The sequence below is a fragment of the Drosophila miranda genome, assembly GCF_003369915.1.
Source record: "Drosophila miranda strain MSH22 chromosome Y unlocalized genomic scaffold, D.miranda_PacBio2.1 Contig_Y3_pilon, whole genome shotgun sequence".
Lineage (NCBI taxonomy): Eukaryota > Metazoa > Arthropoda > Insecta > Diptera > Drosophilidae > Drosophila > Drosophila miranda.
In genome coordinates, this window is record NW_022881625.1 from 8133583 (window position 1) to 8152075 (window position 18493).

The window sequence follows — 18493 nt, forward strand, 5'->3', positions numbered from 1 at the left end:
TTATAATTGAGTTTAATTAAGCCGCAAAGTAAAGCCTCTCAGCCCTCTTGTCTGTGGACCGACCAACAGAAATTTAAAATATTTGCGCTAATCCACTTGGCAACGGCCTAACAGAAATGAACAGCTGGTGCCAGTCCAGGCCTCTTCAATGGCCCAACTTTCGGATAAAAGAGGTACGTGCCAAAGGCTTCAAATACTCGTATTTGCTGGGGCCAAAGTACGTACAATAAACTCGAAGCAATCCGAAGAGCAAAGTTGCGATCTGGAAATTTATGGATGGCGAAGGCCAAAATGATTTGCTGTAGGCCCAGGCCCAGGCTGAACCCATTTGTTGGCCCAGCTCTGAAAATGTCACATGCTCCTCACACCCACAGCTACACCCACACCCTGTGTCTGACCCCTGGTCTGGGTCTTGGTCTGGGTCTGGGTCTGGTCATTGTCTGTCATTGATGCCAGTTGGTGTCGGTACAGGTTTTCAAAGGATGCTATTCCCGACTTAATTAAGTTGATGCCACCGTGTTGTACGAAATCTCTTCGATGCGCTGCGCTAAAGCTGAAAGTCTCATTATTTCCTATTTAAAGTCATTACCACGTTATCTGCAGCCTTCAATTGAAGTGGGTTCTCGTTCTCCTGCAACTTCCAGCAGCCACCGTCGCCCAGTCCCCATTTTTCAGTTAACGATTTCATTTCAATTGACAATTTAATTAAGTCTAATGGTAAAATGTTGTCAAGCAATTATCATGCTTATGTAGCTCTTAATTTTCCGTATTTTTCGCGCTCTCCCAACCTTGGTAAGGCCATTTTCCTGGCCAGAGGTGTATGTAAATCGAATTTCAAACGAGGCGAAGGCCAAAAAGCGCTGCATACGTGTTCTGTACCCTATTGTGGAGCGAAAAAATTAGTATATACATACATACATACATATGTATATGTGGAAAACCAATGCCACAGGTTTTGTATGATAAAAAGCTGACCAATCCAATTTGTATCTCCTCTTCGTTCAGTTACTGTAGCAATCAGGATTTGGTTTTGAAAAACTTTATGCAACGCGTAGGAGATTAAAGACTAGATGTAGACTAGCTCCAATCCAATTATTATCTCCTTTTCGATTCCGGGGACTCCCGCTAATGCTGAAAGCAGGATGTGGCAATCACTAGCCAGTCGTTGGAAATTTGATTTAGAAAAAGGAAAAAGGTCGCCGGATGCGTTTTGCAATTGCGTCATGTGCCATAAAATGCAGTTTGAGCAGGGATTTTTTCATTTCCTGACCTGCAACGTCAGATATAAATTCATTGAGCAAGAAGTCAGGAAAAATTCATCACCCACATCCGCTGTTCCCGGCAGTGGAAATGTATTGCTTCTAAAATGTAGTTATGTTTCGCGAGACCTCCTAAAGAATGCTTTAAGAAACCTATCACCTAGCGACGGATTCTTAGAAAACTCTCTCTATAGCTTTTTATACCCGATACTCAAAATGAGTATTGGGGTATATTAGATTTGTGGTGAAAATGGATGTGTGTAACGTCCAGAAGGAATCGTTTCCGACCCATAAAGTATTAGCGCCTAGTGCTCAAAGACTATAAGAGCTAGAGCAACGATGTTTTGGATCCAGACTTCTGTGGTATGTCACTGCTACAAATATATTTCAAAACTTCGCCCCGCCCACTTCCGCCCCCACAAAGAACGAAAATCTGTGGCATCCACAATTTTAAAGATATGAGAAAACCAAAAACGCAGAATCGTAGAGAATGACTATATCTTTTAGACTGCAGAATCTAAATTTGATCGTATTATTATTATAGCCAGCATCAAGAAAACAATTTCATTTTTTCTCGCCCTGTCTCTCTCTAACACACACGTAGCATTTTTTATTTTTTTTTATTTTTTATTTTTTTATTTATTAAATTAACAAATTAGCTGTTAATAATGGTACTTAGTTACTAAAGGCGGAAAAAGATAAGTTAAAAGTTAGCTAAATTTAAATGATTATAAATATTGCATGCAATTAGTTTAAGAGACAGTTCAGGGGATAGGGTTTGACAGAGGGAGTTATAATTATGGCATAAAACCCTAAAAGGTTCATGATCAGCATAATTAGACCTACATATGGGTAGACGGATAGGCCTAAAAGTACGGGTAGGTCTAGATGGAAGGGCCAAGTCAATCTGACCCAAGAGAGTTTGGGAGTCAACAGTCCCAAGAAGGAGCTTGTGCACGAACAATACGCCATTGCATATTCTGCGATGGTGCAACGACGGCAGGTCAATAAGATTTAGCCTAGACCGGTAGGGTGGCAAGATTCTACCCGAGTCCCAGTTAAAGGTCCGAAGGGCAAAAATTAAAAATTGCTTTTGCACGGATTCAATAACAGCCTGCTGCTCTTTATACTGCGGGCTCCATACACAAGAACAATACTCCAATATAGGACGTACTAACGAGATGTACAGTTGTTTCGTAACGTACGGGTCGTCAAACTCCTTGGACCAACGCTTGATGAACGCTAAAACACTCTTAGCTTTATTTACAGTTGCAGCTATATGGGTGTTGAAACACATCTTATGATCAAAAAGGACTCCGAGGTCATTTGAACTCGAAATTTGCTCAAGGACATGATTTCCTAGAACATATGAGACAAAATGAGGAGCGCGACGGTAAAATGTCATAAGTTTGCATTTGGAAAGGTTCAGAAAAAGAAGATTAGTTGAACACCACAATAGTAGTTCACTTAGATCAAGTTGAAGGCGTGTTTGCAAATACCAATCAGAGTAAGAAAGACAGATTTTGACATCATCAGCATACATTAGTGTAGTAGAGTATGTTATAACTTGAGGAAGGTCGTTCACAAATAAAATAAACAGAAGCGGGCCCAGATGACTTCCCTGTGGCACACCTGAAGTAACATTAACAGTATTTGACAACACGTTAGAAAACAAAACACGTTGAGTACGGTTAGAGAGATAGGACAAAACCCAATCTAGAAGATTCGTTGGGAACCCTAATAAAGAGAGCTTTTGAATAAGCAGAGCATGGTTCACAGAATCGAATGCCTTGCTGAAGTCCGTAAAAACTACATCCGTCTGCAAACCAATTTGAAAACCACGGTGGATTAGGTTAGAAAACTCAAGAAGGTTAGTCGATGATGAACGATGTCTGAAAAAACCGTGTTGCGACGGAGATATCAAGCTGCAACAAAGATGTTGCAGTTGCCGGGTGACCAGGAACTCAAGAAGCTTCGGGATGGCGGAAAGCTTTGCGATACCACGATAGTTTTCAATGTTTGATCTTGAACCTTTTTTGTGAAGCGGAATGATGTAGGACTCATTCCAAATTACTGGGAGACAAGACTGTTCCAAGGAGAGGTTGAAGAGAAAGGTCAAGGGTTTGCAAAGGGACTGGGCACAGTGTTTTAAGATGCAACTTGGTACCTTATCTGGACCCGCAGAAAACGATATGTCCATAGATGACAAACCTTCCAGAACAACGCTTTCCTCGAAAAAGGGCAGAAAAATGCTATTAGCTTGAGGTAGCTGGTACGGATACGGAGTGGATGCGTTGTAAATATGAGACGAGTACGTTGTTTGGAAAAAGTTAGCGAATAAATTTGCAATACCAACAGCAGAAGCTTCTGTTTTGTTCTGGTAATGAAGGGACGGAGGAAAAACGTTTGACTTGCGCTTAGAGTTAACGAACGAATAGAATTTTTTAGGATCACTACGAAAGTTACTACTACATTGTGAAAGGTAATGATTATAACACTGACTATAGACGGCAAGGAACAGAGAGCGATCGGAGGAGTATAGAGCTAAGGTCAACGTGGAGCCCGACTTCTGGTACTTTTTATAGAGCCGGGATTTATTATTTTTTAAGTATGACAAATACTTGGAGAACCAGGGAGGCTTGGACGATACAGGTACAGTGATATCTGGAACAAACGTATTAAGGGCGGAGTAAATAGAACTATAAAACGAGTTAACAGTTGCATCTATGTTCGGTAATGAATAAAGAAACGACCAATCAACACGCGAGAGATGTAGATCTAAATCGATAAAGTTTGTTTTGCGAAAACACTTTATGTGACAAGGAGCCATGGAACTGTCAGCACCTCCAGATTGTGAACACTCCAGTGATATCAACAAAGTTGGATGGTAAGGATCTTCAGGGAGAGATATTGTGCTTGCCTAGATACCGTAGCAAGAGAACCATCGTAAAGCAAAAACGAGGTCAAGAAGTCTGTCCCTAATGTTTTTAACGGCATTAATTTGGACAAGGGAAATTTCCGTTAGCCCATTGATAAAGTCATTATGGCAATTGGGAAACAACAGGTTAGCGTCATTACAAGGCAGCCAAGAAAGAAATGGGAGGTCAAAGTCCCGCATGACAATGATTCGATCATTGCACCCTAATGCAGAAACAACATTATTAATTGCTGATAGGTGGTGTAAGTAAAGCTCAGCATCAGACCTGGGAGGAATGTAAGAGCAGGTTAAATAGAAAAATGCGGAGCCAACACGAACTTTGACTGCAACAAATTCAATTCCATGAATGTTATTGAATGGGAATAACTCAGATGAGAAAACAGATTTATCTGCAATCAGAACCCCACCTGCAAAAGATGGGCGGTCCATTCTATAAATAGTGTAACTATTAATGAAAATTTCATAATCATTGACAGAGGAGTTAAGCCAGGTTTCGGTAAACGCGATGGCATCGAAATCAAAGGACCCGCTATTAGTATGAATTTGACGCAATTTTCCCAGCAAACTGCGAACGTTCTGATAGTGCATGGAAAAATAGTACATCAGTTTTTTGGAGCATGTTCGGTAATTCTTGGATTCGAGTTCGAATCTTTGAGAAGGAACTCATGCACAATTGTATGCTCAGGCCATATTGACGGTTCTAGAGAACAGGTGTAGCGTGCTGGTGTGGGATAGCTGTCGTTTACCCATACTAGTATGAAGAGATTTCGTGTGCACCTCTAGCTATGCTCTGACTAAGCTCGCCGGATTGTCGGGGTTCGTTCTACTCTCTCCTATCACATACTGACACACACTCGCATAATGTTTTAGGTGCACATTTAAAAATAATAAAAGAATAATAAAAAAAAAGAAGAACCAAACATAAAACTAACAACAGAATCCAGGTTTAACCGGAGCAAGGAATTGGTTATGGGACTAACAAGTTGGTTGTGGAAAGTGTGGACATACTTATTAATTACTCTACTCAAATGATGAGAAACTCCGGTGTTAGTGAGTATCTCTATCTTCTCTACCCTCCCGACCTATGCTATACAGGTAACCTGACCGTATAGACCCTTGAATAACGTTAAACAGTTATCATCCCACCACTTCGATCATGCCTTTCTGAGGGCGGAGTACTGAATTTAGAACATATTAGGGTTGTACTTCAAAATCAATATCATTATATATATATATTTCAATAAATCCCTAATCATATAACTAAATTCTTGGGGGGGGGGTTTTCTTAACTTATAATTAAATCCATTTTTGTTGTGTCTCGATAGCTTAATATATTAGTAAGGAATTGCGAAGAAATATTAAGAAAAATAAAGATTTAAAAATGACCATCATATATGGGTAACAGATTCTAAAGGGGTGAGAGGTACCAATACATTATGGTTACGGATTTATAAAGGGAATATCAATAGAAAATTACATGTAACACGCAGGTTACTTCCCAGCTCAGTGCATATATGTACTTGTTCTTATTTACAAACTCACAGCGCTTTTGGTAGGCTAGTATCGCTTTTTCCATTCGTGATCGTTGAGCTCAATGATGACGTTGGTGCATAATTCTAAGGAAAGGAAAAGATATTTAATACGAGTATATGTGCACATGAGCGTACTAGAGTGTACTGCTTTGTAATCTCAAGGAAAATTAATGTTGCTCTCATACCCATTAGTTTCCAAAAACCATTATGTTGGCTGTGTTACATAACTAACTATAAAACTGTATACATCGTGTGACGAAAGAGAATGGTGTTTAGCCTGGCACATGAAATCTAGAGGAAAAAGGGCTTGTGTTACATCCACGAGTAACTATGGTCCTCTATTGCCGTGATCGAGAGACATGTCAGCCAGGCTGAGTAGGACTGCGCCTCCGGAAGAATCCAACAATAATGCAATCAATTCGAGTTCATTATTGGGTGTCGCTGGCGCAGCTAAATCACTTGAAGATGGGGTAAATTAACTCCTTAGCTGGGCTTCAGGTTGCCGATCAAATTTGACGTCGGTCTGCGGACTACACTCTCATTGGAGGCTCGATAAACGGGTGGCGTCAACGGCGCCAAAAATAAGGGTCCGGAGGCGCCTCTTGGTTTTCGCCGTGCATCCACACGGTTGTTGAGGCTTTCGACGGACAACGTCAAGCTGCAGGTTTCGCTGCTCGGTGCCTCCCGCGGGTTTACTACTTGTCTTATCAATCCACCGGCAACACTCCTCTCATAGACCACACCGTATATGCACTCCTATGCGACTGATGATCGCACGAGCGGTACCGTGGCTACGGGCCGCCGTCCTATAACACAAATTCATATATATATATTTTACCACGAACACTTTCCAAATTAATCACGGACATACCAGCTATGTTTTCTTTTCTTTACACTGCTTTCCTGGTTAATTACTCCTGATTCTGGGTCTTTATTGAACTCGGTTCACGAGGTATGGCGTAGTTGCCAGAACTGTTCGTTGGCTAAATATATATATATATATATTTATTTATTCCCGAGTATAGCACAAACACGTCCGCTTTAATCAATCGATTCTTTGTCAATACTCCAGCCCAACTTCTGCAAGTTCAGCCAAGCGGTACCGAACCAAAAGCTCGAAGATCGGATGATATTTGGGGAATTTTAACTGCATAATCGGATGATCTTAGGAACTTTAACTGCATAATCGGATGATGTTGGGAATTTAAACTGCATAATCGGATGATCTTTCGCCCATTTGAGCGAACTTTTGGGCAAGCTTTTAATCTATGCTCTCCCTACGCTACGCTACTCTCTTGGGTCAAGGTAAACGTGACGTCTTTCGCTTAAATGCGTGCGCTGCGCGCCGACTCTCTTTAGAAAGCTTTTCGGAAAGCTTGCAGCTTACGATCCACTTTCGGAGTTACTATGTCTCTGCACTTTTAAGCATTACCAAAAGAAAACTATGCTTATCCGTGATGTTCTACACTCGTTCCCTTAATTCGGCCCCTACACCACAGTTGAAGACGTAATTGTTCTCACAATGAGACTTAAACTGAAGAAGGCCATTTACTAAGGTTTAAGCTGAATATCTTTCAAGTGATAGACTCCTAAGTTTTTCTTATCTTCGCTAGCTAATTGGTAATACATTGTCCCCACTCGGCGAATAACCTTGGCTGATATAAACACAGGCGCCAGCTTAGCGCTGAACTTTTTTAAAGCGTTGCTCTGACAAAAATTCCGGGCATACACGGCGTCTCCGACTTTAAGTTGACGGACCCGGCTACGTAAGTTGTATGTCCTCGCATTCTGCTCGTGTGATTCAGCTACCTTTTGTTGGGCGGCTTGTCGACATACTTGTACTACATTTGGATATTCGACTCTGGTGTCATCCGATAGGAGATTTAGTCGTCTAAGTAGTTCATAATCCTTTCCGTTAAGAATCATATTCTGCCCAAAAGCAAGAAAATATGGCGAATACCCTGTGCTTCTATGGATATTGGCTCGTAACGCTGCACTAATTTCAGGTAACTTGTTGTCCCAATTAGTATGATCTTTGCCGACGTACGCTCTTATAGCCGCTAACACGGATCGGTTTAACCGTTCACTGGCATTGGCTTGCGGTGAATATATGGCAGTGCAGCGGTGAGTTACCCCGAATCTGGTAAGAAATGACTTGAAATTCCCAGAGACAAACTGCGAACCATTATCGGTAAGTATAGTCTCCGGGACCCCGAAAGTACTAAATAACATATTTTCTAGGAAGTCACACACTTTACTTGAGGTAAACTTTTTGAGCGGACATAAGAAATGAAATTTGGTGTTGTGATCTACAATTATTAAGATACCAATATTCCCTTGCTTGGAACGCGGATACGGGCCCAACAAATCTAGATAAAGCTTTTGAAAAGGTCTTTCTGAAATCATTGGCTTACCCATTGGTGGTCTTAGCACGACATTAGCACTTTTGGTCTGGCGACAAACGTCGCATTTTGATACATAGGCTCGTATTTGTGTAACCATTTTTGGCCAAAACAAGTACCTTTTCACCTTTTCAACGGTTTTCCCAATACCACTGTGGGAAGCGTCTGGGGGGTCATGAGCCCTGGAAATTATATCGCTGGTAAGGCCTGATGGAATCCAAAGCTTCCAAGTTTGTTTATCTGCTATCTCGTCCCCTGAAGATGGTTCGGTTCTTTTATACACCAAATTATCGTCAATTTTCAAATCGGGTAACTTAAGTTGATTAAGCCTTATGTGTTCTATTAGATCCATGTATTCGTTCGATTTAAACTCTGTAGAAGTAAGGTCGACTATGGGTCCGTTGCCGTTCAGCTCTCTTACCTCGGGTTCATCTTGGCGTGACAACGCGTCGGCCACTACGTTTTCGGACCCTTTTCGATGTGATATTTGAAAATTAAATCCCTGTAATTTTATAGCCCAGCGGGCCAAGCGACCTGACAAATCTTTTTGCCTCATAAGCCATTGTAGGGACGCATGGTCCGTTATAACTTGGAAATCCTGTCCTTCTACGTAAGCTCTAAACTTCTTTATTCCTTTAATCACTGCCAAGCACTCGAGTTCAGTGACCGAATAGTTTCGTTGCGCCTTGGAAAGTTTCTCGGACATAAACGCTATAGGTAATTCTATCCCTTCCTCGTTTAATTGAGATAATACGCAGCCCAAACCAAAGGTGCTTGCGTCACATATTAACAAAAAGGGTTTCTTAAAATCGGGGGTGGCTAGGATTGGAGCAGATGTTAAGCAGGATTTGAGTTTATTGAAAGCTTCTTCAGCTGATGCGTTCCACTTAAGTGGTTGATGCTTTTTTAGTAGTTCCGTTAAGGGGTAGCTCACGGTGGCATAGTTATCGACAAAGCGTCTGTACCATCCAGCCAGTCCTAGAAATCTCCTTATCTGTTTCCCCGTTTTTGGGATCGGGAACTCCATTATGGATTTTATTTTCCCCGGATCTGTCTTTAACTGACCATAACCTATTATGAACCCCAGATATTTAATCTCCCGTATACAAAAGTTTGACTTGGCTATATTAATCGTGAGATTTGCCTTACGCAAATGCATCGCTACCTCTTGTAACAGCACCAAGTGTGAATCAAAGTCATCTGAGAGCACCAGTAAATCGTCCAAATAGACAAAAACCCGATTCCTGAGGTGTGCAGGTATCACCTGATCCATAAGTCGGCACAACGTTTGAGCGGCATTAGTTAAGCCAAACGGCATTACCTTATACTGGTAAAGCGGCCTATTGGGAATGGTAAAAGCTGTATAGTGCCGAGATTTTTATTCCAAAGGAATCTGCCAGTATGCGTGTTTCATGTCAAGACCCGTTATGTATTTGGCTGGTGGTAATCTACTAAGAATGCCATCAATATGTGGTAAAGGGTAGGCATCTTTGCGAGTGTTCTTATTAATTTCTCGAGAATCTAAACATAATCGATTTTTCGTACCTTTCTTAACTAAAACGCAATTGCTACTCCAGGAGCTATTCGATTCCTCGATCACGTCTAATGCCAGCATTTTCTCCACTTCGTCAAACATTAACTTTTCCTTCGCGGGTGAAATCGGCCAATGGCGTTGTTTGACTGGTCTATCGGGTACCATTTCGATCGTGTGTTGGATAGCTTTCGTACGTCCTAATCCTTCCCTTTCAAACGAAGGAAACGAATGGATCACGGATTCTAGTCTAACCTTTTGGTCTTTGCTTAGATCGTGTACTGGCGGGGATTCCGAAGCCCTGGTTTCATTTCCTACGTCTAATTCTTGTACCACCGATCTATCCGTTAAAAGTCTTGCTACAAGACCGAATTCTATCCAGAAATCAATCCCTAAATACACATTTTGTTTCAAGGCGGGTATTATGAAAAATTCTATCTCCTTAGTATGATCGCGAAAAGTTATGGGAACTGTAATTTTCGCTACCACCTTACAAGATTCATTATTGGCCGTTCGAATATTTCCGGAGCATTTCTTTGCCTTGGCGTGTTGCGCGAACGACTTAGCGGCTTCACTTCCAAGACAGCTTATCGTCGCCCCCGAATCTAGCAAGGCCATGAAGTTTTGTTCTTCTATGCTTAGTTCTATAAATAATCTGTTATCGGAGCTCAAAAGGACCGACGAGACAAGTCTTTTTCGCACCTTCTTTACCTTGGTCCAGAATTGCCTTAATCGTATGGTCGAACGTTTTGGTTGATACTTTAATTCTAGCTTATCTGAACGGGAACTTTCACCATCTATATCTATCTCCTCCGTCTGGGTTTGTGCCTCTACAAGGGACCTATTAGATCGAATTTTTGGACAATCCGGGTTGGAGGTGTTTTCTTGGAAAGTTTGCTCTTTCATTCTGTCATCATTGCCGGATGCGTCAGAATGGTGTTGGATTGCGCATCCCGCTTGCGGTTTTCCGATGGGTTACATTTTTCGCACTTTGGCTTAAAAGTATTTTTCGCCCCGCAGCCATAACAGAAGACTCGGCGTTCTGCTACGCAATCTTCAAACCGATGACCTGTTTTGTCGCAATTCCAGCAAACAAACCGCTTGCGGCGTAGCTCGGAGATACTCTCTTCTTCGAGTTCTTCTTCCTCACTCTGAATTTCTGATACGTGAGGTCTAGTTACCCTGTTTCTCTGTAAAAAGTTGCCAGCATCTTTACAGAAGTGTTCATGCTTTTTAACTTCCTCCCTCAACTCACTTCTATTCTGTATTTTTAAATGCAAAAGCTCATATCGCAGAGCACTTTTCGCATTCCGCTTAAGAATATCGATCAGCTTGAGTTCGCTTATCTCGTGTGAAAGTCGTGCCACTAACTTCTCAATGTCTGACTGAAAATCTTCGAAGGATTCGTTGTCCTTCTGTTGACGTTTCCGTATCATTTCCCAAAGGTCAAAATCATCTTTCTGATCGTCGAATCTTTGCCTAAACGCTGTACAGAACGATGACCAGGAGTATTGGTGGTTTCTTCGATGAAAATCCCAGAACCAATCGCTGGCTTTACCTGTGAAAAGCAGATGCAGATTGTCGCAAAGTAACTGGTCATCATTCCCCAGAGTCTGTCCTGTAAGAGCACGAACGCGATATAGAAATTCTTCTACGTGCATTGCGTCTCGAGAACCATCAAATTTAAGACGCCAGCTTAGTAGGATATTTGCCGCTTTTGCCGGTGCTACATTTCCGGCTGTTTGACTACCCCTAGGAGTTCTTCCTTGGGAATCGCCTCTAACCATGTAACTATCATTGTCTACGTCTCGTCTAACATTACTGTGTGACTCTGAGGGACCTCCGTTACCCGTAGCAGCCGCCGCGGCTAAATTCATATTGGAAAACTGGGCCTGTATAGTTTGTTCGATGGAAGTTTTTATGAACGAACTAAGGTTTTCCATCATAGATTTCTCCTGATTTTGCATGACCGAATGGATGTAATTCGTAAGGTTTTCAGGTTGAGCGTTACTAAGTGACCTATTTCCGTTGCTACTAATCGACTGTCGACTCTCGGATAAATATTGATCTAAACTAGCTTGATACCTTGTTTGCATTCCTCGTTTAGGGGTTGCTCCTCGCCCTCGACCTCGGCTGTTTGTTCTCCCTTTTCTACGTAATAAGGTTGGATCTAGTTGTACCGTCCCATTGTCTTCGTTTCCCCGAACATTAGGTGGTATGGAGCCAGAGCTTAGGTGTAATTCTGCTGCTAGAGTATTATTTTCGTAACGCAGTCTACCAGGTTCGCATTCCGACTTGCACACTGGACAAGACTTTTCGCTTTTCAAATGTTCGCATACGCACGTATTATGAAATCGGTGGTGACAAGGCGTGGTAGCTATTAACTGATCTTGCCGCAAATTTCCCTGGCAAATAATGCAAAGCGAGTCTGGATTGATCAATGCCGAAGCTAAATTTTCATTACTTCGGTGGACCGCCATGATTTGTATGAATTTCTTAATAAAAAAAATAATAATGAAAATAAAATTATGAAACTAATATGCAAATATGAGTTAACGAATATGGAATTTACTTAATATGTTCGCCCTCTCCAGGCATGATCTAGGTGGTCTACCACTAACTGTACGTTTCGATTTGAATAGTTGAGTAATTAAGTTGTGTATGTTGGCCAGTTCTATTACCAGTTTTGAAGGTATAAGTCCGGATAATGGACAGTCTCTACTTATCATAAGTAGAAGATCGTGATTCCTAAAATCTGCGACTTTTTCCTAACCCAACTAGAATTTGATAAAGGAATCTCTACAGCCAAGCTCAAGATAATTTAATGAATATAACTTTGAGTCGGGGTATCCGTCTTTTGAATAACTCCCGCAGTTCCCTAAATCAACATCTTTAGCTATCTCGTTGGTGGAGTCCTATATCGTGATATCAGTATATTGTAACTACCTATATAAGCTAGTCCATCCGGAGGAAGAGACAACAGATTATACACAGGTCGACTTTTCCAGCCATGAAAAATAGTCGTAGGTTCCGTATGCAACAGCTGTCGTACTCCCACCCGAAGAGATCTATCAGTATAGTATTACCAGAGAATTATTGTTTTGGATGGAATATAGAGCTATGGTGGAGCCTAGCCCCAGAATGACATGCCATGGGTACTAAAGTTAAGTACCAACTTTACGAGAGATCATGTCCCTTCGGGCCCCACGTTGGGCGCCAATTATGTAGCGTGCTGGTGTGGGATAGCTGTCGTTTACCCATACTAGTATGAAGAGATTTCGTGTGCACCTCTAGCTATGCTCTGACTAAGCTCGCCGGATTGTCGGGGTTCGTTCTACTCTCTCCTATCACATACTGACACACACTCGCATAATGTTTTAGGTGCACATTTAAAAATAATAAAATAATAATAAAAAAAAAGAAGAACCAAACATAAAACTAACAACAGAATCCAGGTTTAACCGGAGCAAGGAATTGGTTATGGGACTAACAAGTTGGTTGTGGAAAGTGTGGACATACTTATTAATTACTCTACTCAAATGATGAGAAACTCCGGTGTTAGTGAGTATCTCTATCTTCTCTACCCTCCCGACCTATGCTATACAGGTAACCTGACCGTATAGACCCTTGAATAACGTTAAACAGTTATCATCCCACCACTTCGATCATGCCTTTCTGAGGGCGGAGTACTGAATTTAGAACATATTAGGGTTGTACTTCAAAATCAATATCATTATATATATATATTTCAATAAATCCCTAATCATATAACTAAATTCTTGGGGGGGGGGTTTTCTTAACTTATAATTAAATCCATTTTTGTTGTGTCTCGATAGCTTAATATATTAGTAAGGAATTGCGAAGAAATATTAAGAAAAATAAAGATTTAAAAATGACCATCATATATGGGTAACAGATTCTAAAGGGGTGAGAGGTACCAATACATTATGGTTACGGATTTATAAAGGGAATATCAATAGAAAATTACATGTAACACGCAGGTTACTTCCCAGCTCAGTGCATATATGTACTTGTTCTTATTTACAAACTCACAGCGCTTTTGGTAGGCTAGTATCGCTTTTTCCATTCGTGATCGTTGAGCTCAATGATGACGTTGGTGCATAATTCTAAGGAAAGGAAAAGATATTTAATACGAGTATATGTGCACATGAGCGTACTAGAGTGTACTGCTTTGTAATCTCAAGGAAAATTAATGTTGCTCTCATACCCATTAGTTTCCAAAAACCATTATGTTGGCTGTGTTACATAACTAACTATAAAACTGTATACATCGTGTGACGAAAGAGAATGGTGTTTAGCCTGGCACATGAAATCTAGAGGAAAAAGGGCTTGTGTTACATCCACGAGTAACTATGGTCCTCTATTGCCGTGATCGAGAGACATGTCAGCCAGGCTGAGTAGGACTGCGCCTCCGGAAGAATCCAACAATAATGCAATCAATTCGAGTTCATTATTGGGTGTCGCTGGCGCAGCTAAATCACTTGAAGATGGGGTAAATTAACTCCTTAGCTGGGCTTCAGGTTGCCGATCAAATTTGACGTCGGTCTGCGGACTACACTCTCATTGGAGGCTCGATAAACGGGTGGCGTCAACGGCGCCAAAAATAAGGGTCCGGAGGCGCCTCTTGGTTTTCGCCGTGCATCCACACGGTTGTTGAGGCTTTCGACGGACAACGTCAAGCTGCAGGTTTCGCTGCTCGGTGCCTCCCGCGGGTTTACTACTTGTCTTATCAATCCACCGGCAACACTCCTCTCATAGACCACACCGTATATGCACTCCTATGCGACTGATGATCGCACGAGCGGTACCGTGGCTACGGGCCGCCGTCCTATAACACAAATTCATATATATATATTTTACCACGAACACTTTCCAAATTAATCACGGACATACCAGCTATGTTTTCTTTTCTTTACACTGCTTTCCTGGTTAATTACTCCTGATTCTGGGTCTTTATTGAACTCGGTTCACGAGGTATGGCGTAGTTGCCAGAACTGTTCGTTGGCTAAATATATATATATATATATTTATTTATTCCCGAGTATAGCACAAACACGTCCGCTTTAATCAATCGATTCTTTGTCAATACTCCAGCCCAACTTCTGCAAGTTCAGCCAAGCGGTACCGAACCAAAAGCTCGAAGATCGGATGATATTTGGGGAATTTTAACTGCATAATCGGATGATCTTAGGAACTTTAACTGCATAATCGGATGATGTTGGGAATTTAAACTGCATAATCGGATGATCTTTCGCCCATTTGAGCGAACTTTTGGGCAAGCTTTTAATCTATGCTCTCCCTACGCTACGCTACTCTCTTGGGTCAAGGTAAACGTGACGTCTTTCGCTTAAATGCGTGAGCTGCGCGCCGACTCTCTTTAGAAAGCTTTTCGGAAAGCTTGCAGCTTACGATCCACTTTCGGAGTTACTATGTCTCTGCACTTTTAAGCATTACCAAAAGAAAACTATGCTTATCCGTGATGTTCTACACTCGTTCCCTTAATTCGGCCCCTACACAGGATAGTAAAGAATCAGGGAGTAGAATTTTAAAGGATGATATGTTGCGCTTATGTTTAAATGTAAATTTAGTCACAACTATATCAACAGGCGAAGTGTTAAGTTTAGCGGCAAGATGCTGTTTAACATCCTCCGTTGTAGCCTCAGGAATAAGACGAGAAACAAATATTGCTTTCCGAGGGACCACTGCTCTAAGTTAAAGTCCCGAGCGAGATCGAGATGGTGGAGCCACTCCTAAAAGAGATCTCGCTACAAGGGCAGAGGAATTGGCAGCAATGGCTGTAGCAGGAATTGGAGTAGGAATTGGAGCAAAAATTTGAGCAGGAATTGGAGCATTAATTGGCAAGACGTCGTCAGCAACCAGCACACCCGCACTAGGAGCACTCACCGCGTCAGAAGTGACGGCCACAGAAACTGCAGGGATGGGATTGAGGCGGCTTTGCTTAGAGTAAAACATTAGCGCCTAGATCTCAGATACTATTAAAGCTAGAGCAACCAAATTTGGTATCCACACTCCTAAGATATCGGACCGAGACGAGTTTGTTTCAAAATTTCGCCACACCCCCTTCCGCCCCCGCAAAGGACGAAAATCTGGGGATATTCACAAATCTCAGAGACTATTAACGCTAGAGTAACCAAATTTGGTATCCGCACTCCTGTTAGAAATCTAATATACTATAAAACGTATATCTCTTAATTTCGCCCCACCCCCTTCCGCCCGCCAAAAGACGAAAATCTGTGGCATTCACAATTTTGGAGATACGAGAAAACTAAAAACGCAGAATCATAGATAATGATCATATCTATCAGATTGCTGAATCTGGATCAGATCAGATAATTTTTATAGCCAAAAGGAACAAATCAATTTGCACTGGCTACGCAGCGCCCGACGTCACGCTCAGACTGATTTTCTGTCTCTCTCTCGCACGCACTCTTTGTCGTGTCGTTCAATATTAGCGGCGTCTGCCGGAGGAGAGTCTTACTGACTAAGTATCGGGTATAAATGTAGAGTTGCGGTCTCCGCAGCAACTCACAACGTTCCCCCTCGTTCTATTGTATAATTGGTATAATCATCCTTGGCAACCTTGTTGGCCAACTCAAGCAGTGCTGGAATCTGGAATGTGGCTCAATTTCAAGCTTTCGGTGTACTGCAATTAAAGTGTGGTGTTGTGTGGCATACCAGCTAGCTATCCACTTTTGCGGCTTTGTGTTGACTCAAGCAGATACAGATTCATATACAGGTATACGTTCGTTCGTTCTCTTTCGTAGTGATCAGACGCGTTTTTGTTTTACGCTCCGCATTTTTATACCCGATACTCAAAATGAGTATTGGAGTATATTAGATTTGTGGTAAAAGTGGATGTGTGTAACGTCCAGAAGGAATCGTTTCCGACCCCATAAAGTATATATATTCTTGAACAGCATCAATAGCCGAGTCAATTGAGCCATGTCTGTCTGTCCGTCTGTCCGTCCGTCCGTCTGTCCGTCTGTCCGTCCCTATTAGCGCCTAGTGCTCAAAGACTATAAGAGCTAGAGCAACGATGTTTTGGATCCGGACTTCTGTGACATGTCACTGCTACAAAAATATTTCAAAACTTCGCCCCGCCCACTTCCGCCACCACAAAAGACAAAAATCTGTGGCATCCACAATTTTAAAGATACGAGAAAACCAAAAGCGCAGAATCGTAGAGAATAACCATATCTCTTAGACTGCAGAATCTCAACCAGATCGTATAATTATTATAGCCAGCATCAAGAAAACGATTTCATTTTTTCTCGCCCTGTCTCTCTCTAACACACACGTAGCATAGGCGGCTTTGCTTAGAGTAAAACATTAGCGCATAGATCTCAGAGACTATAAAAGCTAGAGCAACCAAATTTGGTATCCACACTCCTAAGATATCGGACCGAGACGAGTTTGTTTCAAAATTTCGCCACACCCCCTTCCGACCCGCAAAGGACGAAAATCTGGGGATATTCACAAATCTCAGAGACTATTAACGCTAGAGTAACCAAATTTGGTATCCGCACTCCTGTTAGATCTCACTTTAAAACGTATACCTCAAAATTTCGCCCCACCCTCTTCCGCCCCCACAAAGGACGAAAATCTGTTGCATCCACAATATTGAGGATACGAGAAAACTAAAAACGCAGAATCATAGATAATGATCATATCTATCAGATTGCTGAATCTGGATCAGATCAGATAATTTTTATAGCCAAAAGGAACAAATCAATTTGCACTGGCTACGCAGCCCCCGACGTCACGCTCAGACTGATTTTCTGTCTCTCTCGCACGCACTCTTTGTCGTGTCGTTCAATATGAGCGGCGTCTGCCGGAGGAGACTTAGTATCGGGTATAACTGTAGAGTTGCGGTGTCCGCTGCAACTCACAACGTTCCCCCTCGTTTCCTTTTGTTTTGAATAAACAGCCGGTGTTTTCCTAAATAAACTTTAATTAACTTCCTAACCAGCCAACAATCTGGAAACCTATTCTATCCCGCGAGTGCATGCCTTTTGCTTTGTGTTAAAACATTATTTAACTTTTTATTTTTCGGCGTCGGCTTGTCGTGTGTGTGTTGTTGCAGTGAGTGAGTACGCATTACATTGCATTGCAGTCCGCTCTCGTCTGGTAGCTTTTTTTTTTTTTTTTTTTTTTTTAGTGGGGAAATATGTTTAGGTTTATTATTTAATATATGTAATAATATATCCATTAATTGTTGTCGCTACCTGCTCAACAAGCGGCCCAAGTCGTACTCCAGCGATCTTCTAGTGAATATTATTCTGAAGCAATCTGTTTTCGATGTCGGAGGTGGTGTTATAAATGAAGGAAGGTATACGAAGAGGAAGATCTTCTGGCAGTATCGACAGTAAAGTAAGTGAACTGTTGGCCTGATGTAATCTGTTCATGATGTCCGTGGTGGTTTTGCAGTTGAAGGAAGTTCAGACGCAGAAGAAGATCTTCTGGCGGTATCGATTGTAAAACATGGAAACTGTATATGTACATGGTATATGTATATGTATATGGTACAGTGGTAAACGGATAGTGTCGACACTGTGCTGCATAAAGGGTGGCGGGTGGCCGCCCCTTGCCATCTTCGTCGATTCTAGCACGGTTTCTTGCACTGCATCATACCTGCAGCACAGTATCCGGGAAACTGGACACACTTCAGGAAAAATTCAGCAATACCTTCGCAGCAGTCACTGCATTGAGAGAACATATAAGACCAGATATAGAAGAAGGCCCCGAAAAAGGCCACAAAGAACGACAGCCAGAGCAAGACAATGAGCCAG